The 19,303-nt window shown below is 47.4% G+C and overlaps 1 protein-coding gene across 2 annotated transcripts in view; it reads left to right on the top strand.

Moving 5' to 3' along the window:
- The first annotated feature begins 9,697 nt into the window (after positions 1 to 9,697).
- LOC144892530 (uncharacterized) overlaps positions 9,698 to 19,303 on the top strand; it is a 57,382-nt gene continuing 47,776 nt past the window's right edge. For both annotated transcript variants that reach the window (XR_013623732.1, XM_078779485.1), the window contains exon 1: positions 9,698 to 9,829. The gene's annotated coding sequence lies outside the window, so the exon portion shown is untranslated. The remainder of the gene's footprint in view (positions 9,830 to 19,303) is intronic.

The following is a 19,303-nucleotide window of genomic DNA, read 5'->3' as shown; positions in this document are numbered from 1 at the left end:
CAGATCTCTGCGTAGCCGGGGTTACGATTTCTGTTTGTGAGACAGAGCAATTTGTTTGGTCACCAGTCCGCTCAGCTACTGGAGGGGGGACCGGTGGGGCTTCGCGTTCAGGCTCAAAAATGGCCGCATTGTTCGGATCAATGTCGGCTTTATTCTCAGAGCTTGGGAAATCAGTAACATCTTCTTTACCACTTTGGCGTTCGATATTTTCATTTGCTGTAAACGTTTTGCCCTCTTTTGCAGAGACAGTGTCTCTGCCCAAGACAGCCTTCTTTATCGCACCATCGGGGCTATTTGTTAGTGGTGCTTTCCGTTTTTTGGTCAGTATGACAAGTTCTTCATTCATGGGTTCGTCAGCAGTACTAGCATCACCAAGTGCCATCTCACTGGGTTTGGGTAGCACCGGGGCGTCGGGAAGCACGGTCGGGGCGTCGGGAAGCACAGTCGTGGCGTCGGGAAGCACAGTCGGGGCTTCGGGAAGCACGGTTGGGGCTTCGGGTAGCACGGTTGGGGCTTCAGGTGGCACGGTTGGGGCTTCGGGAAGCGTAGTCGGGACCTCGGGAAGCACAGTTGGGACATCAGGAAGCACAGTCGGGGCGTCGGGAAGCACGGTCGGGGCTTCAGGTAGCACGGTTTGAGCGCCAGGAAGCACGGTTTGAGCGTCGGGGAGCACGGTTTGAGCGTCGGGGAGCACGGTCGAGGCGTGAGGAAGCACGGCCGAGGCGTGAGGAAGCACGGTCGAGGCGTGAGGAAGCACGGTCGAGGCATGAGGAAGCACGGTCGGGGCGTTTTCTTTTTTACAGCCCACATTGGTGTGTCCCAATTTGCCGCACTTCGTACAAGATGCTTTGGGACAAAACCTTTTAACGTGTCCGAAGGCTCCACAAAGGAAGCACGTTAAGGTGCCTGACGAAGCGTACATTTGATATTGACGATCATTTACCGAAATTTTAAACGAGATGTTTAGTCCTGTATCGTCGCCGCGATCAGGAAGCACCATGAATACTTGTCTCCGGAAACTCATAACATGTTTCACTCGTTCATCCCGACATCCCAGGGGAATCATCGAGATTCGGGAAACAACAGTTCCATACCGGGTCAGAACAGCCATTAATTTATCATCTGTGATAAACGGAGCGACATTTGAAATAATAACTTTAATCGCCGGTGTGTCCATCGGGGAAACCATGACGAACTGCCCACCTTTCAATGACAGACCGGTACTAACAACATCATGCACGAACTTCTCGTCCGACACGAAAACAACAAACTTTTGGTTCATCCGCGACGCGGCGCGGACATTTTCATCGCCGATAACATTCCCTACAGCTAGGATAATGTCCTCGGTAGGAACACCTTCGGGAGGGACACACACGAAAGCATGCTTCCTTGTTAGGGTTTCAAACCCTTCCTGCCGTGCACGAACACTCGCCATAACGGCGATGTCTCACCTTTCCACCTTGACCAGGCGGAAAGGACACAAAATAAATAAAGTCGAAATGAAATAATGAATAATAAAGTTCACACGACGCGAGTAAGGTAAACAGCACCGACGGAGCAGGTAAACTGAACCGAACGGGTCTGCTCTCACCTTTGGGCTCTTCTCTCACTCTCTCTGTCTCAAGGGGGGGAAAGGGATACAGGTGGTAAAGAAGGACACGACAAAAGCGCGATAGGAAAGGAAGGGATGGGGGGGGGGACAACACAACACAAGCACGGAGCTACAGCACACGAACACCAGTGCACGCCATCTTGCCACGCCCAACACACGAACGGCCAGCAGGGGGCGCGAGAGAGGAGAGAGAGAGAGAGAGAGAGAGAGAGAGAGAGAGAGACTTTGACTTTTGAAGCTCTTTTATTATAAAGGTAAGAAACCCATACAAGTCATGCAAATAATAAAGTCACCACAATTCAAAACATGTGCAGCCAAACAACAACAATAAAAACACCAAACACTAAAATAAAAAACTTAACAAACCATGATCAAGTTTACAAAACCCACCCTTTGCACACCATTTTCCCACAAAGGTTTGTAAATCATCTTTCATTTGGAAAAAAGAAAATTCCATGCGTAACCTTGCCATGACTAGAGCCTTAAACACAATTACCACATCACATAAAATATCAGCATTTGCCAGGAGCTTTGCTTTTCTTGTTTTGTAGATTGCTAATTTTCCAATAGAAATTAAGAAATTAGCAAGAGCAGTCTCAGAGCGTTTTTTATAACTAAGTGGTGTTCCAAAGATAAAAACACGTGTAGAAAAAGAAAAGTTCATACGATTAAAAAAAGTTGATAAAAAACCAAAGAAGGGAAAGAGTCTTGCACAATCTACGTAAGCATGGAAAAGGTCTTCAGAAATCATACAAAAGGGGCATTCCACTGAATTATCCTCATTAAAACGATGTAATAAAACATTGGAGGGCAACACCATATGGGCGAGTCTCCAAGCAATATCACCAGTCCTTTTAACAATCGGTGAAACATACATTGCAGACCATTGCGGATGGGAGGGAGACCCAGAAGGCAGTTTCTCTTTCCATCGAGCCCCAAAAGAAAGAGGCTGTAACGAGGGAAACCGAACTGAGATACACAAACGATACAGTCTCTTTTTATCCTTGCTGGAAAGTGGCGATGAGGATAGCAAGATAGATGTTGTGGTGCTATCAGCTGGCAGGCTAGAGCTAGCACAGATCTGTGGTGGTGTACGGTGGTCACCAATGTTGGCGGTTGAGCTCAGGCCCAGGTGCCTAAAAACACACAGGATTTCCTGTAGGACCTTGGCTACGCTCCTCAAAGATCTGATGCCAGTTCTTACTTGAAGATGTCCTGCGGAGAACCAACTGTTCCTGTTACAGTCACGAAGGTCCCGAGTCGTTTTCACGCCAGCACTCACAAAACGTTGCACAAAGGCACGTGAGCGAGGAATAGCAGGAAAGAGGGCATTGTAGAAAAGGGGTTCCCGGAGGAACCTTTCACTGTTGTATGTCTCCATTTGGCGAGTTATTGAAATGGACCGCCAGACGTTCAAGACATCTTGGTAAAAGTCAGGGAGCAGCGAAGCATCGACATGTTGCAGCTCCATGAAGAAGAGTTCACAATTGTACCCAAGCATGCCGGCTTGTTTTAGTATACAGTTTGCAGTCGATTTCCAGGGCAAGGCCTCCAGAAATATAAAACGACGAGCTGTGGAGACTCGGAAGGCCATCACCCGACAAAGAATGTCCACAAGCCCATGACCACCTTCTGCCAGTGGGAGGCAAATAGTCTCTGGCTTTAGCCAGTGTTTGCCATCCCAAAAGAAGTCAAGTAAACATTTTTGGATTGACGACACCAACGTTGCAGGTGGCTGCAAGGCAATCATTTTATGCCATAAGAGAGGGGCCACCAGGTTGTTAATGACCAGTGCACGACCTCGAAAAGACAAGGTCGACAAAATTCCTCTCCATCTGTTTAATTTGTTGCTGATTTTGTGGAGCAAACCATCCCAATTCCTTTTGACAAAGCCTGGGGTTCCAAGGTAAACACCGAGGTATTTCACACCTTCTTTTTCCCATGTCAAATTCATAGGGAGAATTGGAAGGGCAGAAGGTGGCGTACCGCCGACCCAAACTGCTTTGCATTTCGACCAATTAATTTGCGTTGTACATGCTTGAGAGTAAACCCGTAGGCACTCAAATAGCAGAGCAATGTCATTACTGCTGCGAACAGCAACACATACATCATCAGCATAGGCCGAAATTATAACGGGATTTTCTGAGGGAGTCACTGAAAATCCCATAAGAGAAGATCGTAAACGAATCAAAAGGGGCTCAATGCAAAGAGAGTACAATATTCCAGATAAGGGACAGCCTTGCCGAATTCCCCTCCCAATCCGCAAAGGTGAACAGAGACCATCATTGATTTTGATCAAGCTAAAAATGTGATTATACAATAAGGATACATATGAAATAAAGGATGCCCCAAAACCAAATTGCTTTAAAATGTGAAACAAATACTCATGATTAACAGAGTCAAAAGCCTTTTCTTGGTCAATAAAAAAGAGACCGGTATGTTGTTGTTGAAATGCACACACATCCCACAGGTCTCGTACCAAAAAAATGTTATCGTGCATAGATCTGTGCATAACACAGTACGATTGATCCTGATGTATAACTGTGCTTAGAACAGTCTTTACACGGTTAGCTAGCGTTTTGGCAAAAATCTTGTAATCTGTGCAGAGAAGAGAGATTGGACGCCAGTTCTGTATCAATTGCAGGTCGTTTTTCTTAGGGATAAGGCAAACAACTGCACGCCGACAACTAAGGGGTAACAATCCCTCACGCAGACTGTATAAAAACACTGAGTGCAAAGCAGGACCAAGCATGTCCCAAAAGGTTTTATAAAATTCAGCTGGTAGCCCATCAAAACCAGGAGCCTTATGATCAGCAAGGCCATCGAGCGCAGTTTTAAGTTCACCGAGAGTAATGTTCTCATCCAAGACATGCCGTTGATGCTCATCTATCTGCGGTAAATTGGTCGTAATATTCTGCATTGCAGGCACATCATTGGGCTTAAAGGAAAACACATTCTCAAAATAAGACCGAACAAAGTGAACAATCTCCGTATTATCACTAAGAATATGCCCATCACTAGCCCGAAGACTAAGCATTTGCTGGCTCGCCTTCGTCGTCTTCTCAAACTTAAAGAAATCTTTACAACATGTGTCTGACGACAGTAAACTATTAACTCTCAGCCTGACTAAGGCACCAATACCATTTTCTTGAATTAATTCCTTAAGCAGAGTTTGTTTTTCAAAGAGGAGTTGACACCGTCTTTCATCACTGAGGACCTCAGCACCTTCCTGCAATCGTAGAATTTCTTGTTTCAAGGCATCAATACATAATTGTTTACTTTGAGAGCAATTGGTTTTGTATTGCTGACAGAAAACACGGATCTGCGCTTTAGCATAGTCCCACCACTGACAGAGATTTAGGAAACGATGTTGGAAATCCACAACCTTGTCCCAAAAAACCACAAAGGATGATTTAAAGAAAGGATCGCTCAGAAGTGAGGTGTTAAAAGACCAATACAGGGTGCGGCGTTTGAAGCGAGGAAAGGAAAAGCACAGTTTTACCAAAGAATGATCAGAGAAGCCTGAAGGGACAATAGCCGTATATGTCACAAGGTTGACAGCAGAGTTAGGAATATAAAATTTATCAAGACGAGCAAGTGAAAGATGATTTAGTAAAACCCGACACCAGCTAAATTGCTGCAGGTTTGGGTGTTGTTGCCGCCATACATCGTTGAGGTCATGCCGCGAAGTTATACTGGAAAGAGGCCTACTTGAAGCTGGATGTGGCTCTGCACTGTTCCTATCTAAAGTTGGGTTTAAAGTACAGTTAAAATCACCCCCTAAGCACAACAACGTATCAGAAGAGAGGTGTCTCAGGAAATTAAAGGACTGATTAAAAAAAGTTCCTCTATCTGTGCTATCACTTGGAGCATAGACGTTAACAAACATAAATCGTTGCTGATTGTATTCAAGCTCTACAGAGGCTAGATAGCCTGGTACGATTTCCTTAAAGATGGGGGGGGAGACAGACAAACGTGAACTGACAAAAAAAGCAATACCCGCACTCACAGAATCTGTATTACTAAAAAACCAAGTGCCAATCAGCTGTTGCTGCCAATCAGCCATGCAGTCTGCAGTGGCACGGGTTTCTTGCAATAAAAGTACATCAATCTTTTCCCTCCTGGCTAATTGCACAGTTTGGGACCGACGCAGCTGACTGCGCCCACCATTAATGTTCAAGCTTGCTATGTTCATAGAAACATAGGCAGCAACACAGCCATTACAGGTTTAATTCTTTCCTTGCTGTGACAAGGTACCTCTTCAGTCTTTTCAGTGATTGATCAGAAATATGAAGGGCCGCAGATTGTTGTACAACTTCCTGAGCCCCACTAATGAAGGCGTGAGTATCAACGAAGAAATCGCAGATTTTCACGCGCTTTTTACGGTAAGTTTTTTGTAGGAAATCCACGATTTCAGCAGGAGGGACGGAGCCTCCAGAGACATGCTCCGATGAGAAGTCGGCCTCACCATCACTCAGTGAGGCAACGGAAGAACCCCCATCAGAGTCACAATCATTGCATTGAGAGTCCATTGCTGAGGCAACAGGCTCATCGACGTGAAAATCTGAGACTTCAGCACTATCGCCCTGCTGACCATGAGCTTGACAAGGCTCAGCTGCCTCAATGGAGGATTCCACAGACAGATCACTAGTTCCAACACACTCACCACTCCCCACAGAGGGAGGGGTGGCACAATCAACACAAGCTTCATCAGGGGACACACATGGAGGCTCAACCTCACATGGAGGTTTACCCTCAGAACACTGGAGAGACTCAGGTGCTGTCTGGCCAACACATACATTTTCAGCATTTATCACATTACCCTCAGAGTATTCTGAAGGCGGGGGAGGTTGAGCAATTTCCTCAACTGGAGGAAACTGCTGAGGAGGAGGTCGCGCTCCACCATAACCTTCACTAACCACTTGAGCGAAGGTTGGAGGACAGGCCAAGACCTTATTATCAGGCTCGTTGAGGTCGCTAGAAGGTGGGAGGGTTCTTTTCCTGGTTCTCTGTTTGTCTACAATGGGGTTTGCATCAGCACCACCCATACTGTTTACCTCATCGACAACGATCTCAGTAGAGCCCTGCTGTTCATCACCATTCAGGCTAGTGGCTCTATCTGCGGACTTTTTCGGGCACGAGTCTTTTAAATGACCATATTGACCACACTCAAAACAAACTAGAGACTCTGTGGAGACAAAGACCCGATAAGTGTGACCTTCGACCTTGAAGGGCAATACCGCATTTAAAGAGGTTACACCACGCGGTAAAATCATATAAACAAAACGACGAAAGGACATGACGTGTTTTAAACGGTTATTTTTCCCTCGTACAGGAACCAAAGTAACTGAAGAGACGACAGAACCAAGTTTGTTTAGTTCAGTAACCAGGTCTTTGTTCTTAAGGAACGGAGGAGCGTTAGAGAGAGAAACCCGAACTGCCGGCGTGTCGAGTGGACATACCTGAACAAACACGTCGGGAGCAAAGAATAGCCCGTGCTCGACTATTTGAGCAACCATGGGCACTGTGGAAACAAAGATTACCACGCGTTTATTCATGCGAGAAGCCGCTTTTACATTATCCAAACCGATTAACTCTCCGACCGCAAGGATAATGGCCTCCACATCGATTCCCGACGGAGGTGAGCAAACTAACCCATGCTTCCGGGTTAGCGCTTCAAGAGACGTGTAACGAGAGCTATCCGCCATCGTTTACACGTTTAAACAAAGGATAAATGTATAAAGGTTAATGAAGCCAAAAAGCTCCAGTAAACAAACGAAAAATAAAAATATTTACGAAAAAAGAAACGGAAAAAGGATTATGATTTGTAACACGAGGCGAAAAAAACCCGAAGAGGGAACCGCCCTAAGGGGGAACCTTTACCGGTCTCACCACGTGTGCTCTCTCACTTTCTCACTCTCAAGAGGGGGGGGGGGGGGGGGGTATGATAACGTGGAAGGGTGACACACAAAAGACGGAACAAAGGTGAGAAAAGGTAAGGGGAGGGTAAAGATACAAACCACGAGCACGGAGCTACAATGCCAAGACACGAACAGACGCCATGACACCGCACCCAACACACGAACGGCCAGCAGGGGGCGGGAGAGAGAGAGAGAGAGAGAGAGAGAGAGAGAGAGAGAGAGAGCACGAGAGCACGAGAGAGCACGAGCACGCAGGTGTCTGTGGAAGAATTCCCAGGCTGAGTTAACATTGGAGCAGTCGATATGGGAGACCAGTCCTGAAGAGAGATGGCTGCTTACAGTCCCTGCCAATCTGCTTGAGTGAAATGTCAGACTCGTGACCGTTAAGGCAGCTCTTGATTTTCACAAGCACATGATCAGATGAACCAATTTGAGCAGACGAAGAGCAGGAGACATTTGCGGAAAGGTTAGTCGTCACCCAGTCCAGAAGGGAGGATTTGCCATTGGGAGAAATCCTGCTTGGTGCATAATAACCCGATTACCAACCTTCTATGTGATGAAATAAAATAAAATAGTTTAATCAGATGAGTTGCTCAAAGCTGGGATACATTTATTTATATGAAAGACACGGTCTTATATGGCGATGACCAGTGCTGAGGGGCAAATGACCTGAGGCGAAAAGTGATGAAGGGCTTATGTACCCAAACAGGAAATGTTGAACTCTGAAAGAACAGCTGCTTTATACAACACAAGACATACGCACCACGAATCTGGAATTACTGGTGGCACTTATCTTAGCCTCGGATGTGGCTCACGCAACCCATCGCCAGAAATTCATCGACTAACTAGAGCGTTCGTCGGACATCTTCACCTTACCCTGCGCAGTACATGGGAAGGGACTTTTAACTCTCGCTTTGAATTTTTGAGCACGATCTTCATTTGCTTTGTCTTGAACTTTGAATAACAGGCGTGATGGTAAACATAGGAAACCGATGGGTCAAACGGAACAGTCCAGAGCTGATCCTGGACGCTGAACCGTCTGCCAACTCAACTATATACTCACTCTGGGAAAAACACATTTCAAATCTGGCCTCCAAAGCCAGTCGCCGACTGGGAATCCTCCATCGTGCGAGATCCTTCCTTGGCACACCTGAGCTCCTCACCACATACAAGGCTTTCATCTGCAGCTCGATGGAATACTGCTCTCCCCTCTGGGCTGGTGCTCCTTCCTCACACCTAGCTCGGCCTCACACTGTTGAAACCAAAGCATTCAGAATCATTGAATCTCCCGCGATGAAGCTAACTCCGAGGGCCTTTCACTTAATCACCGCAGGCAGGTTGGTAGTCTTCCTGTCTTCTACCGACTCCTCTCCGGCCTTGCTCAAAACACCCCAAATCCGCCTGTTTCAATCCCCAACTTCTTTCTTGAAATTCCTAGTAGTGTTAATTTGCTTGATACCGTGTACCCTGCCCCCTGCCCTCCTCCTCCCACAGATCTACCGACGTCCCTGTTCTCTACTGTTGTTGTGCTTGTGTGCTTCCCTCTCTCTCCCCCTCTTTTCTCCCGCTCCCTTCATTGTATGTTTGCATGTTTGCATGTTTTCATGTTCAATGTGTTAGCTCTTACATGAGCCTGGATTCTGTATACAAAAAAAAAAAAATCCCTACTGTGAAGCATGGTGGTGGCAGCATGATGCTATGATGATGCTTGGCAGACTTGCAAGGACAGAGTAATGGGAGAAACTGTAAGAAACTTAGGAGTGAGCAAATCTGCAAGAGTAATGGGAGAAACTCCTAAAATCCAGACGTGCAAAGTTGATACAGACATACCAAAGAAGACTCGAAGCTGTAATTTCTGCCAAAGGTGCTTATATGAAGTATTGACTCAGGGGGTTGAATACTTATGTAAATTAGATATTTCTCTATTTCATTTTTAATGATTTTGTAAAAAATTCTAAAATAAATTCCGCTTTGACATTATGGGGTATTACGTGTAGATCGTTGACAAAAAATCTCAATTTTTAAACCATTTTAAATTCAGGCTGTAGCGCAACAAAATGTGAAAAGTCAAGGAGTGTGAATACTTTATGAAGGCACTGTGTATGTTCTCTCGGGCCTTATTCTATAACTACTGTCCCACCCCTCTCCCTCTGCACCCCAACAGGCTCCCCTATAAACGTAACAGTAAGCTTGGAATAATTGTCTTTCTTGAAGAGGCATCCCCACCCAATGACTTTGCGTTCCTGAGAGAACGGCATGATGGATCAGAATCTGCCAAAACCTGTCAGCAGTCAAGGTACTATCATTTTACAATGACCGACTGTGTTGCAAACTTGTACCGATTCTCCGCTACGCTTCAGTGTAGATCTCGTACATTGACTATGACACTGATATCTGAGCACTGCTGTCAAACAAACTTATTTCAAGATCGTTACTGAACTATTTGAATGTGAAATGTGAAATATGAAGAATGTGAAAAAAGTCAAGGGGTGTGAATACTTTCTGAAGGCACTGTATATTGAAAAAAACCTGCCATTTCTCGGACAATTGTATGTTGTTGGGATGATTTTTGAAAGCCCCTCATTTGACTAAAGGTTTGATTCAAGTGAAACACACAAATGGATTGAGTATCATACCCGTGCCAAATTTGCACTCCTGAAACACAATGTGAACAAGAAAGAACAATCAGAGATTGCAGACCCTTGCCAGGATGTGTTTTTAGTGTTTTTTTAAAGGCTTTTGTGTTAAAACAAATATGGCGGCCGAACCACGTGACCAATGATGTCATCATTATATTTTTTTCCAACCAATTTATCCCTAGATGACACAACAAATTTCATCTTCATCAGATGAAGTTATATACTTGTTGAATTATGACGTCATAATGGAGGAACCTATAACATCATCATTAACATTTGTTATTCTCCATGGAGAGTTCTTTATAATGAGCCGTGTCTCAATTTTTTCTGTGCAGCGCTTTCAGAGATGTAGAGGTGCAAAGTTTTTTCGGGTTTTCCAAGATGATGCCCGTACCACGTGACTTATGACGTCATGATCATCAATACAAAATTCTACAGGAGGAGGTGCAAAATACAAAATTCTATGGTGAAAATTTCCTGTCAATCGGACCAACGGTTGAAGAGAAAATCATATTTATTCTGTGCGGACAAACAAACAAACAAAGACAGACAAACAAACAAGAAATATGTCGTGCATAGCACGATACTTGCGAAATCCCTAAAATACGTTGTTGGCCTATGATGACCTCAAAAATAATTGGTGGTTTAATTCAGTGATCTGGTATGCAAATCCTCTTCAAATTTCAAGCTAATCGGATGAAAATTGAGGATTTTAGAAATTTGGCCTATGTTTACCTTTTGGCCTATGTTGATCTTTTGGCCTATGTTGACCTCAAATATACTTCGTGGTTGAATTCAGTGACCTGGTATGCAAATCCTCTTTAAATTTCAAGTTTAATCGGATGAAAATTGAGGATTTTAGAAATCTGGCCTATGTTGACATTTTGGCCTATGTTGACCTATCGACCTTTTGACCCTAAAACAATAGCCTTCCTGCTTACGACCAAGTCTACCATTTGGTGACGTTTCGTGAAGATCGGTTGAAAGGTCGGACCGAGAGGCGACTGACGTACAGACAAACAGACAGAATAACGCTCAAGACCAACCAATATACTTGAAAAATCTTCGATTTTCGCAAGTAACAAACAGACAAACAAACGGACTCAAATGCAATACCCTCTCCTCTGGCGAGGGTAACTAGTCAATAGAGTAGTGGTGGCTGGGAATGAGAGGTAGGGGGCGATGGAGGAGGGGGCAGCACAGCAAGTTACCGACACGACACAACATGCACACAATGCCCATGTGCAGATCACCCAATTCCATTCCACCTTACATTTCTCCAGATGTCCCTGTGCCCCTCCATCCCCATTGTCTTTGCTGAGCTGGATATCTATCCAATTCCATTTTAAACTGATCTACTGTCGCTGCTGCTGCTACTATACCTTTTGATGAAAATCAATCCCTACATTAATGACTCTCCGTGTGAAATAGCCCTGCCTTGGCCCTGTCCTCAACTCTTACCTTTTGATCCTCAAGCAATGTGCATCCCCTGGTCCAGTCACAAATAAGCAGCATCACCAGAGCGATAGAGACCGCAAGATGGTATAACGTTTAAAAAACGACTCAAAGCAGACTATTCCAGGCCCATGTTATAGAATCTATAATGTGATAGACGAAGCTCCTCATAGTATAGTCTATCTCACTAAAGAATGAACACAAACACCTCATGGTATTTAGACAAGACACATTCATTTTGCATGGAGCTTGTCCCACTGAGAAAATAAGAAGAATGAGAGGGATTTGGGTTTGTGTGTTTCTATATTCATATACATTTTGTCGTATTTAATAAGTAGATGATCTATATAATGTGCATGATCACCAATCCATTTGCACACAGGTGTATTTTTTTTTTGGTGGGGGTGTATTTGGTGTATTTTTTTTTGGTGGGGGGTGTATTTGGTGTATTTTTTGTATGTAAAATGTATATATATTGTTGTGGATTTGAGAATTGTGTTTTTTTGTGTATAAATATCACCCTCCGTGTTGTGTGTAAAGGTCAAAGGTCGTCCCCTAGTTAAGCCATATACAATCACGTAGCAAATCATAGATTTCCCTTTTCAGTAGTTATCTCCTTATTATGTGTATTAGTTTAAGGCTCTGTTCCCACTAGTTGACACTGCATTGCACCAGATGACATAAGGTAGCTCCCTTCCATTCCCAAAGCCTCCGTTGCCAGCTGCATCGGGTGGTTTTCAGCATTTGCCGCCATTGGCCATGTGCTCCGTCTCGGGGAAGAAGGGCGTTGCCCTCCACTCGTCATGAGAAGGTGGAGCCCAGCGAGCCCCCACCAGCCAATCAGGGCTGGTGAGACACCATCACGGGCGTGGCGCGGCTTAATCGCGACGGGCCTTATAAAAGTGTGTGGGGAAGGATTGCGAGAGGGAGATGCATCAGAGAGCGAACCCGTCACGCCACGCCCCCCCATGAGCGAGAGACGATTTTGAGAGGAGTCCTTGGAGAGCACGCGAAGCACCAGCACGCAGGAGCTTTGGAACCATCGCAGCTTTGAATGATCGCAGCTTGAACCACCACAGCTTCGGGGCTTTGACGGCAGTTTCGAGCGTGGCCGAGAAGGAACGGCGGCTGCTGAACGCGCCAATCGAGAAAGGGCGGCGGCTGCTCAATTCCCGGGCCGACCGTGCTCCGTTTCCAGCTGAACCTTCCTCTCCCTCCAGCCATCCACCTCCTGCCATTCCTGTCATCATTCCCCGTGTAAGTGTGCTTGTAGTCTGTCTTTTGTCTCATTCCTGGGTTTAAGTAAGACTGCAGTAGTTAAGCTAATATTTGCACTGTGTCCTTCTGGTTCTTCTATCCTTCTGTATTTATTTTATTATCCTTCCTTCTCCTTGGTTTCTTTAATTGTGTACATATTAGTAATAAATCATATTTGTATTTCCTACCTTTGTTCTTCTTTCCTTTACATCCGTTTGGTCCTTGTCTTTTCCCTCATTGAATACCTGTGGCACGATTTGGCCGACGTAAGGATCGGGTCAGTGCTTGTTAATAGTTCGTGCCGCGGTTGCTAAACCGCTCGGCAATTACCATCTGTCCGCGACCGCGAACGGGGTTGCGGACCTACCTCTCCGGAGGGAGCTGTGCAGCGTCAGGAACCACGTCGGTCAGTCATAGGCGAGAGGATTAATCCCCCCTCGATACGGGGAACAGAGGCCGAAGTTGGGTTATTGTTACGGTTCTGGGGTCGGCGCTCCCCTTACCAAGGGGGGGGGGGGTCAATCCCCTTGTCTTTTACACTGGCCGGTTCCCCGAGTCCTGGAGGTATGACGTCACGCCCGGTCAGCGCTGAATAGGGTATTAGGCCTATCCGTCCTATGACCTAAGTACCAGCGCCTTCCGGTACGCAAGGAAATACTTCCACCCGGACCGCAGCGTGATTGATGATTTCGCCGAGCGAAGCGAACTGCGGAATCTGAGCCGTTAGCAATGACTAGCCCGATTATAAAGCGTTGGCCAAAATCGCACCACAGGAACTCAATGGGGAAATCACTAAAGCGGTCGGATGAGAAAGGAAACCAAAGTGAAAGGAGAACAGATATTTATTAATTACTATTTACACAAAACCCAAAGAAGAAGAAGAAACGAAGGTCATTTACAGAAGGAGCAGAGACACAGTGCAATTCTTAGCTTATACAGGCTTAACTTATACCCAGGACAAGACAAAACAAGCCAAACTCACGTACACGAATGGGGAAATTGCAGGCAGGTATGAATGGAGGGATGAGGTGGGACCACAGGGCTGGAGGGGTGAGGTTCAATTCCGTGCAGGACTGGAGGCGAGCAGCCACCGACTCTCCGCACTCTGGTTCGCACGGCAGGATACTCGTGGCAGAGCGTCAAAGCTGCACGCTGCAGGGGGCTGTTGTGAAGCAGCGTCTCTCTCTCGTACCTCCTCAAGCGCCTTCTTCCACAGAACTGACCTCACACGAACCTCACTTGACTTCTTGATTCATGCTCCCTCACTCATCTGCATAAGCAGTCCCTCACTCGCCCTTTTATGGCCTTGCCCGAGATCAAGCCGCGGGCTACGAGGGCACGCCTACCGGGTCGCTCACCGCGGTGCCGATTGGTTGGCACGGGCTCTTCCTGGCTCCACCTACGATGACGAGGGGTGGGCAACGCCCTTCTTCTCCGAGCTGACCACGTGCGTAATGGAGGCGAACGCTGCTGGCAATGAAGTAACGTAATTCGGAGAGGGAGAGCAAAATGGACGGAATGGGGCCTATCTTATTTGATTGATGCAACGCAAGGTCAACTACTGGAAACACATCCTTACCTGACACACATAATAATGAAATATCTGTTAGAAGGGCCTATGATTTGCTACGTGTTGCAATGTGGACTAACTAAGGTGCAATTATTTCAATTAACAGCCAATTAAGGGGAAATGTACACAGGGGTTATTTATAAGGAAATGTAATACTAAATTTCATGTGAAGGTTCTAAAAACCGTAACACAGCACCCTCATTCCTCACGGCACGTCTCGGGCCAAAAAAAACTTTACTTAATGTGACACGCAGGTGTAATTTCCCTCTACAATTAATCTGACCCTGAGTGTGACAGTTTTAAAACACAAATAAGTATGTCCCGCTACTACGTTGCATCCTACCTAACAGATTCACGCCCACAATTAACCGAATTGCGGAATTAATTCTCAAACTATATATTTACGGTGGGGAGCATTATTTACAAGTGACATTATTTGACTATTTACAAAACTGCAACCCAGGACCTGTCATTTTTCTTTTAAGGAGACAAAAAGGGAGAATCCTGTGGGAGGGAGGAGACAGCATGCACTGCATCGATACACCACCTCACATGCCCGGGGGATGCAGAATGGAGATTCTGTCATGCATCCCCGGACATGTAAACACCAAAGCACCAATCAAAGAGCACCAATCAAAGCACAGTCAGCACCATCCAGTGCACAGTCATCACAGTTCAAATAAGGATGAAGGATGACGTCTTCTTCTTGTTCTGCTCCCTCTGCTGGCCGTCGTTCTTGGTGTTGTCTTTCTTGGTCTTCTTGGCTTGCGGCCTATTTGGTGGCAATAATCACAATAAAAAACACACAACCGTGTCCATTGTTTTTATTTATGGCCAACAGGGGCCGACTATGGGTGGTCCACATGTAGGCTTGGTGCCACCTCACCGAGGTCCGCAAGCAAGATCTTTCTCTGGCCAACCTGGCCGGTCCCAGCAGAGGGGCCATGCCACCAAACGTGCGGTCCATAAGTGGTGCATGGATGCAGGCAGCTGGTTGCGGGGATTCGGGCACACAATTGCGGCTCCCGCATGCTCCCCCTCAGTACCCAGAGAGCATGGTCCATGGGTGGGGAAGGAAGACAAAGCAGCAGCGTTAGCGAGGGGTAAGGTCACAAGGGTACACATCAATCAAGGCAATGCAGAGCGAGGTGCGCACGAAGAGTGAATTGAGAAAGCTCGTCCCTAACGTATGCCACCCCCCCCGTCACCTACTCTACCCTTGCCCTTACCCAATATTTACAAAATCTACACATTTACAAATTTGTCTCTATCGTCACGTCTTCCCCATATCTCCCCTAACACCAAATTCGTACCAATCCCTCCAACCAAATTTGCCATCACCAATTCGTCATCAATCCCTCTTAATGAGGAAGAGATGGAACAAACAGCACAATGTCACACCCACGTCATGATGCGTCTCACCTTTCCAAAACATTCGCACAAAAATAAACAACAAACCATGGCATGGCGTGGAGTTCTATCATCACTTCAGGTGAGTGGATGCAGATGGTGCGAGGAGATTCTTAATCCTAACTACTTCCTAAATGACATTAACACACTTTACACTACCCGGGATCTTTCCCTGCAAAACCATTGGCCATCTTACTCTATGCGGTTCTAAAAACCAAACTCCCATTGCACATACTGTGGCGCTCTCCAATTTGGGGTCTCACTCCCCCGATTCAACTCCCTGTGCCTTCGCACAATTTCTGGGCTGAGTCGTGTGGCTCCCCTAACAGGTCTACTTACCTGTGCGTCTCCGCCACTGAAGTTGTCTCCCGAGCTTGCCTAGCTCCTCACCCTACCTATCTACCTGGGGAAGGCCCTCCCTGGCGCTTACCCCCTCGGTGCCCCCTCTGGCACTGGGCTACCTGGGTCCTTCCTCTGGATCATTGGGCCCCATTGAACTCTACCGGCTCCCAGAGCCAACCTGCGGCCTCACCTGGCCGACATCCTCACAGTGGCGGAGCACTCAACCAACCATCCTTCTAACAGGCCACACGCCCAGCCATTTCCACATCACTAATGCACCCATCCAAACACCATTCTTCCACACGCACCACAGATGCCAATATCCAACCACAATTTACCTATACCCTCGACCTAACTCTTAAACTACTCTCCCCAGGTATTCGTGATGGGGGTCCATCCTCCCCATCCACTGCCTTCGCACCAACCACTCCACTCCACAGTTTCCACCACACACTCCACACCATCCATTCCATACTCCATGTATTTCATACCAGCTATTCCACACAACCATTCTCCATACACCTGTTCACTCACTTGCACACCTGTGCTCTCACACATCTGGTGCCACCGGCACCCTCCTTCCTTCCAGGCTTCTTCGTTCCATACAATGCGCAATCACAATTATTCACTCATACACTACTCCACACACTTTCTTGACACACATGGCACCATTCACGAGCATTGCCTCATTTGCTCAATACCAGGATTCTCCCACACACGGCAGCATCTGATCTACCTGGTGCCCTTCTAAAACTCGCGCTTCCCAGTCGCCCCTTATATTATTGCGCTCCCTCGTCGTTATAATCCAACTAATCTACCTACGTCCCCTACTGCAGGTATCATGTCGCTACTTAACCCTACAGTTACCTATTGTCATTTCTAAGTCCCTATACAATTATCCAAACCCCTCCCTCGGTGAGCTTGCACTGCCAAAACCCCATAACTAGTGCTCATGTGCCCGGGGATGTGAGGGATGGTGGATTTTCCATCCCTCGCTCATCGGACATCTCTCACTATCAATTTCGCCATCAAATTCCAATTCTGCCCATCACTTTGCCAATCATCTGCCAATCAAATTTACCAATCATGCCAATCACCATCCCCAATTTCGGATCCAAAACACTATCATCATTACAGTCCACTATATCTGAGCCTCTCGGTACATCATGACATTTTCAAAGCTCGGCTTCGCAAAGCCGAGCAACGAAGGCGGGTGGTTCGTCTACCGCTGGTTGGGTCTGTCCGGCATTCGGTTCAAGGGAGGCGGTTTGGTTGGACCGAGGTTCAAAGCACCATCCCGGCGTGGGGCCTCTCGCTCCCAAGCGCGATGGACCAACCTTGCCCGGGTGGAACGCCGCCACCACAGGGGGCGCCGCTCCGGTCCCTCCTACCTGCCCTCAAACCGGGCCGGTCGCCTTGCCCGGCAAGGCCCGGACTCGACCGTGCGGGGCGGGCCCCGGCCCAAATCGTGCACGACGCTCCGAAGAGGAGCGATGCTGCACCGATCCCCGCCGGTTCCCGCAATACCCACAGCCCGGCACGGACCGGGGGCTCGCGTCAGCTAAACGTCGGTCTAACCGCTATCCCGTTTAACGTCGATGCTCCCCGGACATGCTCGCACGCATACGCGACCCCTTTCACACTCTCTAAACCCGGCGTTCCAACGCCGCCCATACATTCCACATACTCCGTCCATTCCACCACCGCACTCCCTGTTACACACCAGACCTCTCGCGCACCCTTTTGCGCACACTCGTCATTCGCACACTTCCTTAACACACCTCCTCGTGCACCATCTTGCGCACACTCCCATGGTACGTACTCCGTACCACTCATGGGGGTGCACTCTTGCACCCACCCACTCACGCGCTCCGATGCGCCCTCTCACACCCGCGCCACCACCAACTCACTCTCCGGGTCACACTCCGTACACTCTGTTTCACACAGACCCTCCGACGTGCATTCGCTCTTGCACTCGGTATCACTCCCACACTTTGTAACATGCTCACTCCCCGATGCACAATTTTTTTTCCACAAGCGCGCCATTTCCACTCACCCCACTCACAAGGGACCCTTCACCAACGCCCGCGGTACGCTGGGATCCCAACCGCGCAAAAATTCTTTTCGCGCCAAACACTTTTCCGAAAAACCTTTTCGCACCATACACAGCCCGTCTCACCTTTGGGATCCTCCTCTCCACGCGCACCTGCAAATCTTTATAAGGATTAGCAAGTACGGCATCAGGATGTGAACTTAGACTTTGTACATTTTCCATCTTTTCCTTCAATTCCTGGGCTACCTCCGTCGTCTTTTCAATTTCAACTATACCCATTATTTCTTTTTCTTTGTTCACCTCGACGACCGCTGGCTTTATTTAAAAATTCACCCTTCTACCTCAGCGGTCGCCGGCTTCCCCATACCCCGGGTCGCGATTTCTCCCCCGGTCCAGTTACCCGCGCTTTGCTCCAATTCGCTCAACCCACGCTCCTCTACTCGCGTTACCTCATCGCGTACCCTTGGGACCTGCTCGCCCAACTCGCGGTTAACCTCCCTCTCAACCTCCTTTACCTCATATGTGGCCTCGTCCCTCGCCAACCCCTCATTTATTTCTTTGGCTTGGCCATTTATGCCCTCCAATTTGCTTCCTAGCCTCCCTAATTTGGTTTTCCAATCATTTCCCATTTCCCCGATTTGGCTTTCTAATCCCCCAATTTTACTATCCAACTTCCCAATTTGGGCACTGGTACTCCTCGATTCGTCCCTCATTGCTCTGATTTCTGCTCTTGATTTGTCCCCCTGCAGGTTGAGGGACGCCTGCATTTGCACCATAAATTGCTCCATGAGGGCCTGCATTTGGACCACCCCCATTGGTGCAGTGGGCGTGGCTGCCGCAGCCATGTGCGAGGCGCCGCCATCTCGTGCGCCTGATATCCCCGCAACCGAATTCTCGTCGCTTACCTCCTCTCTCTCTCCCAATTCCTCCCTGAGGTCCTGGATTGCCCCTAACTCCTCTTCTAACTCCCCTACCGGCATCCGATCACCTTGATCATCCATGGCACGATTCAATTAGGAATATTAAGCAAAATTTTGGCCGCTC

Source organism: Myxine glutinosa, chromosome 6, assembly GCF_964187855.1.
Source record: "Myxine glutinosa chromosome 6, kmMyxGlut1.1, whole genome shotgun sequence".
Classification (NCBI taxonomy): domain Eukaryota; kingdom Metazoa; phylum Chordata; class Myxini; order Myxiniformes; family Myxinidae; genus Myxine; species Myxine glutinosa.
This window is presented reverse-complemented; position numbering and strand designations above follow the sequence as displayed.